The sequence below is a fragment of the Embiotoca jacksoni genome, unplaced genomic scaffold (assembly GCF_022577435.1).
Source record: "Embiotoca jacksoni isolate LCO1_2020_lvr unplaced genomic scaffold, fEmbJac1.0.p SCAF_20, whole genome shotgun sequence".
In the NCBI taxonomy this organism is placed as follows: Eukaryota; Metazoa; Chordata; class Actinopteri; family Embiotocidae; genus Embiotoca; species Embiotoca jacksoni.
Window position 1 is genome coordinate 3,542,211 of NW_027185341.1, and position 5,989 is coordinate 3,548,199.

The window sequence follows — 5,989 nt, forward strand, 5'->3', positions numbered from 1 at the left end:
ACCAGAGGGATCCAAGACTGGATTATATTCTTTCATTTACAAGGGATTTAGATTCACCAATTGGAAGGGTTTGGATTACGTTTTCTTGTATCACAATGGGTTAGGATAAGGGACCATTTGATTGACAGTTGATAGCCAACTCTGTGTGGATGTTGAAAGGGGAGAAAAAAAAACAACCTTTGTGTATCAACATTCATAAGCTATAGAGCTGTGATGTGTTCTGGTCCGTAGAGCATCACAGAAGTTGACAGCATGTTTCCTGCCCTCCAAATCTCAGTAAGCCGCTAACCTCGTGCAACACCCACCCAGAGGCTAGAAGCTTAGATTTGGCTTTCACAAATGTGCCCCAAAAGGTTTCTTTTAAAGTGGAAATGCATGCACAACAGATGCAGAGTTCATACTGTTACTTTACTTCTTTACAGAAAAAGTGTGACTATTTGGTAGATGGAATGTCAGTGTGGGAGACTTCTGTTTATTGAAATAAACAAATACAGCTATATACATATAGAGCTGATGTATTATCATATGCTAACCATGGCAGTAAAATGGCATTGCATTAATATATAGTATGGCATTGATAATCTGGTCACAGCTCTGCTGTCACCTCTGACAGTCAATGTGTTCGCTCGCAAGAAAAGACTACCCATGAAAAACACTATATGTAAACTGTATATGTTTACAGTTAACACATCAAATTCATAATGTTTTCTGTAACCTGCATTATAAATGTTAGCCTGCAGTTGGAGCTCATTGGAGCTCAAGGACTTATGATTCATGAGCGCTACAAATGTGTGATGAATGTATGATAGCTTCCTTTTATACAATATTTCTGGAGTCACCTTCAACACTACAAAAACATGACCCATGTATTACCTTATTTTATATTATCTAAAGTTACTTTTTACATCACAGAAATATCTGAACATCTGAATAAAGTACATTAAGCACCCCAAACTAATGAAGGACTTCTCTCCTTGATTACCTTAAATTGGTTTTCAGGACTCTTTAGCCGACTACCCTAGAGAGAAACCACACAAACATCCAGTCTCTTAGTTGGATCATTTAGCCTGAGGTTAAACAACAGTGAAAACATGTTCATCCTTCAGAGGAAAGTCCTTCGTTCAGTTCCAGCTGAGAGGCAGCTATCTGGAAAACACGCCGCTTTGATCACTAGTCCACATAAAAATAAAAAATACTCACTAAAGTATGTGTTAGTCCCCAAAAACGGAAACATTGAAAATCCATGTGATGTGCCCTCAACTAAAAATATGAATCAAGAGGACTTTAATTACAATGAAATCATCCCGTGTGTGTCCTCAGCAAACATACATCACACCCGCATTTCTTGTCGATACTTCTGAAATCTGGTTTCCGTGTAGCGTTTTGCACCATTACACTCACACACACACACTTATGGCGACAGATACCAATTTAGATGTAATGGTTCATGTGGGGAGGGTAAGAAGCTGTTACCGTCCTCAAAGATGGGCAATAATCTTTAATTGCTGTCTCTCCTCAGTGGTTTCCTCGATTCAATGAGAAATTTCACAAGCTGAAACCACCTATGAGGTTGTGTTCACTCCACTTCATGTCATCTGTCACTGCCTGGAGGCTTGTGTATAACACAGATCTCCATGATATTGATTTTTGCAATATCACACTTTATCTAATAAGTCCGAAAATCGTGGGAGGTGTTTGTCTCTTGCATATACCAGTCTGCTCTATTCCCATTAGGTCCATAATTATATCATCAGAAGAAACTGCTGACAGGCACACACACTACATACATAAACGTACATGCATGTCGTCACATCCTTTTATCATGAGCAATAATGCAGGCACACAAACATGCCGGTTGTGTGGATGTACACATTAAGCTTCAGCACCCAGGTTGCCTAGAGTAAAGGCACATCCTATATGCAGTAATATAATATGAAGCTCATTTAGATGTTCAGTTCAGAGAAGCGTGTGCTTGAGGCTAAGCCTTGTGCTGTTTCCACAAATTATTTTACCCTCTCTTGACTGGACTTGTGAAGGACTACAAAGTGTATTTTTTATTTTTTTTTTCCCCCCAAGTGTGTGTGTCCTCTTAATCTTTGTGGATCAACCAGCCATTAGAAGGAAGCAACAAGACAGATTTTTAGGACTTCATTGGGATTTCTCTTGTGTCTCTTTTTCATGCAGAGATCATTTTAAATGATCAAATATTGTTTGAAATGTTCAGTTGAATGGTATTAATTACCTGAAATAAGACAGGACATCCTTTCTGCTGACATTTTCTCTCTACCTTTTAAATTTTTGAGGAAAATGTCACCAATCCACTTTTGTGATGTGTTTTATTCTCTTTCAGTGAGGTGAACGAAGCTCTACAGGCAAAATTGTAATCCTTTTTTTTTTTTTTCAAATAATGTTTTTTACTGTCTGTCCTCGCCTTTTTTGTCTTCTACAATTTCAGTCTTTGTTATTTGGATGCATTTTCTCCTTCCCCTATCTATCACTCTCTTTTTCCTGCACACCTGGAATCACAACAGCTGCTGTATTACTTTATTCGCTGTTGCTATCGGCATCTTATCTTTTCATTTTGAACGTAAGGGCGCCTGTAAAGTACTAGCATTCCCATTTCACACATTTATGGTAGAGTGAATCACATAATACATCTGGGCAGCTCATTTCAATGAGTTATAATATTGAAGAAGCAGTGTACTGGAGTGCTGTGAGAAGCTTGGGCCCCTTTTCTTTCCGATCGGTACGCAACAATCTTGCAGTTACATGGCTGAGAGGCAGAGAAAAGACGACCTTGGAGCTCTCACTTTGTGTATTTCAGTTTGCTCGCCATCGTTTGGCACTATTTCATTAGGTAGGATGAAGTTGTAGGCAGTCAAACCCCCTAATAATCTATAGGAATCTTGTACTGCATGTAGTGAAATGTGAAATATATGCTCTGTATAAAACTACTGCGCAGTCCTGTCTTACATGAATATGACAGCTTTTATTCAAATTGATTCTTTACGATACTTATATGTAGGTGACATACATATATAATGTATACTTCCACTGCTAATGACACATTCACACAGTAAAAAAATAAAAGTAGGTACTGAAAAATCAGCATATGAACACTACACTTTGATCATTATTATTATTATTGCTAACTTACCATTTCATACCATATTATTAACAATGTAGTTGCGATATTTGTACAACTTACTATTGACAGTCACGTATTGTGCCGCATGGCTTAAGTGTTTAATGTGTGATATTGACATTTTACTAACAGGATGAATACTGCTACTGTTTTGATAGGTCTTATTGGTAAAAGTATGAAATCTCTAGGCATAGTCCCATATTTGCTGTTTCTAATGATTGCCACTGTACCCTGTATAAGTGACAGCCACTTTATAATTGGTTAGAGAACCATTACTGTCAGTGTTTGTCATCTGTGTGTAACAAGGCCAACTGGTTTGCTGATGTCATTTGTTCTTGTCAGAGCCATTGTGGACTCTGTTATGGTCAGCTGTTTTCACTGAAGCACTAGCACCCGTCCCTGACATAATTGGTGTGGAGAGAGCACGTAATGACTATGCATTCATAATTAGAAGATTTGCTGTTCTCATAAACAGGAGGCAGGAGAGCAGAGATATGATGAAGAGGAGGAGGGAAGAGGGGAGGGAAGTGGGATAAAAACCCAAATAGGTGATGTAAGGATTGAAGGGGCCTTTGACAACATTGGCTGAGTGGTGGCTCTAAATTGTTGTGTGTGTGTATGTGTGTGTGTGTGTGTGTGTGTGTGTGTGTGTGTGTGTGTGTGTCTGTGTCTGTGTGTGTGTGTGTCTCTGTGTGTGTGTGTGTGTGTGTGTGTGTGTGTGTGTGTGTGAGTGTGAGAGAAATGTGTGAGGCATGAGCTGTTTGCATTGCGGCTTATGTGCCTTATTTTCTCATGTTAATGCATTCATGCATGTGTGTGCCATGGTATCAATTTTATGGTACTAGAACATACATACGTGTGTGTGTGTGTGTGTGTGTGTGCGTGCGTGCGTGCGTGCGTGCGTGCGTGCGCGTGTGTGTGTGTGTTTGCATGAAGGGGTGGGAGTCATCTTTCTCTGGCGGCTTATGTGCCTTATTTTGTTACGTTAATGCATTCATGCATGTGTGTGCCGTGGCATCAATTTTATGGTACTAGAACGTGTGTGTGTGTGTGTGTGTGTGTGTGTGTGCGTGCGTGTGTGTGTGTGTGTGTGTGTGTGTGTGTGTGTGTGTGTGTGTGTGTGTGTGTGTGTGTGTGTGTGTGAGAGACACAGGAAGAGAGAGAGACAGCTCGAGAGGGGGCCTGAGATAAGAAAGAAGAGACATGACATGAAGAACATCACTGAACAAAGACATCAAGCAATTTTTTGAGATAACACATAAAAGCACTGGCAGAAGTCTATTCAGCAGCCGGTGCTGTGTGACAGCTTCTTGGCTTTTCCTTTGGATAGACGGGGAGTTTCACAGTTCGTACAAAAAAAAAATTGGAAGAAAGAAGCAAAAAAGAGAGAGAGAGATGCAAGTCAGATAAAAAGAGAGAGAGAGAACACCAATTTTGTCCTTTCAATAGATGCAAAGGGGAAATCGCATGTTTCCCCTTGTCTATCACTGACTCAAGAACTATTAGCTTAATTATATGGAAGAACTGAGACTGAAGAGACAGTGTGTGTGTGTGTGTGTGTGTGTGTGTGTGTGTGTGTGTGTGTGTGTGTGTGTGTGTGTGTGAGAGAGAGAGAGAGACTGTGACATTTGGACACGGGCATTGGCTTGGAATTAAAAATGGAGAGATGTAATTAAAACTAGCTACGTATGTTTGTATCACTAACAATTATGGTTAGAACTGATCTCACTGTCACATTATGGAGACACAGACAAATTCCTCAGTAAACCAATTAATCTTAATTAACACCTGATTTTGGTGAAGATTAAGGTTAGGCATGGACAACCTGTCCTCTTACCCAAAATGACAACAATGACTGATTGTTAAGGGGTGTTAAAATGACCTATAGTTATGTTTTATTGCAATATTACCCATAGTAAATGTGACCAGTGTCGATCCTGCCCATTAGGTCGAATTTAACTTGCTTCTCCATCAGATGTTTTTGGTGACACAGTAAAGAGACGAGCTTCGTAAGCAAAACTTTTAAATTCTGTGACTGAAACCAACAAAACTGTAAGAGATAATCTGTTTTCAATCCAGACAATTTTAAAGCCAGTTCAAACAATTTTACCTACAAACTTAATTTTTGATTGCAGTGTGAGAAATATGCTCTAAAACTGCCCTTTATGCTAAATTAAACCTCATAGATGTCAGCAGACTTTTTAAGCTAACCTGCTGTTTGAAAGGAAATATCTGGAGCTCCATTACTCCCCCTAAAATTGTGGGGAAAATCTTGTATTTTTTTATGTTTTGGGTAAAATTAGAAATCTGAATTCAGTGAATTTCAAGAACAAGAAAACATCTTGTTATTTTTGACTCAGAAGTGTTCACACATTATTCTAATACAGCTCCACTGCTGGCTTTGTAGTCTCTCTATTTAAATAAACTAATTAGCAACCTCTTTTATTTGTAGCTGAAGGGACTTCATCAGTGTAAATCCCACTATTGTTGTGTGCTCTGAGGGTAAACCCACAGCTGGTTTTGTACATTGTATGGGATTTGTTGACTTCAAGAAAAGTATGATGAGTCTTATGCTTAATGGTTAGTTTCACTGTTTAGGGGATGAATGCGAGTCAATGCAATGTCCTCCTAAGTGGCAGAAACAAACAAGTGTGTGGTTTTATGGTACTAGAACATACGTGTGTGTGTGTGTGTGTGTGTGTGTGTGTGTGTGTGTTTGTGTTTGTGGTGATGGTAGGGGGATGCAGGAGGGAGTGAGGCGAAACAGTCACATGCACAACAGACTGTCAAGGAATAACTCCCTGCTGCCTCTCTCTCTCTCTCTCTCTCTCTCTCTCTCTCTCT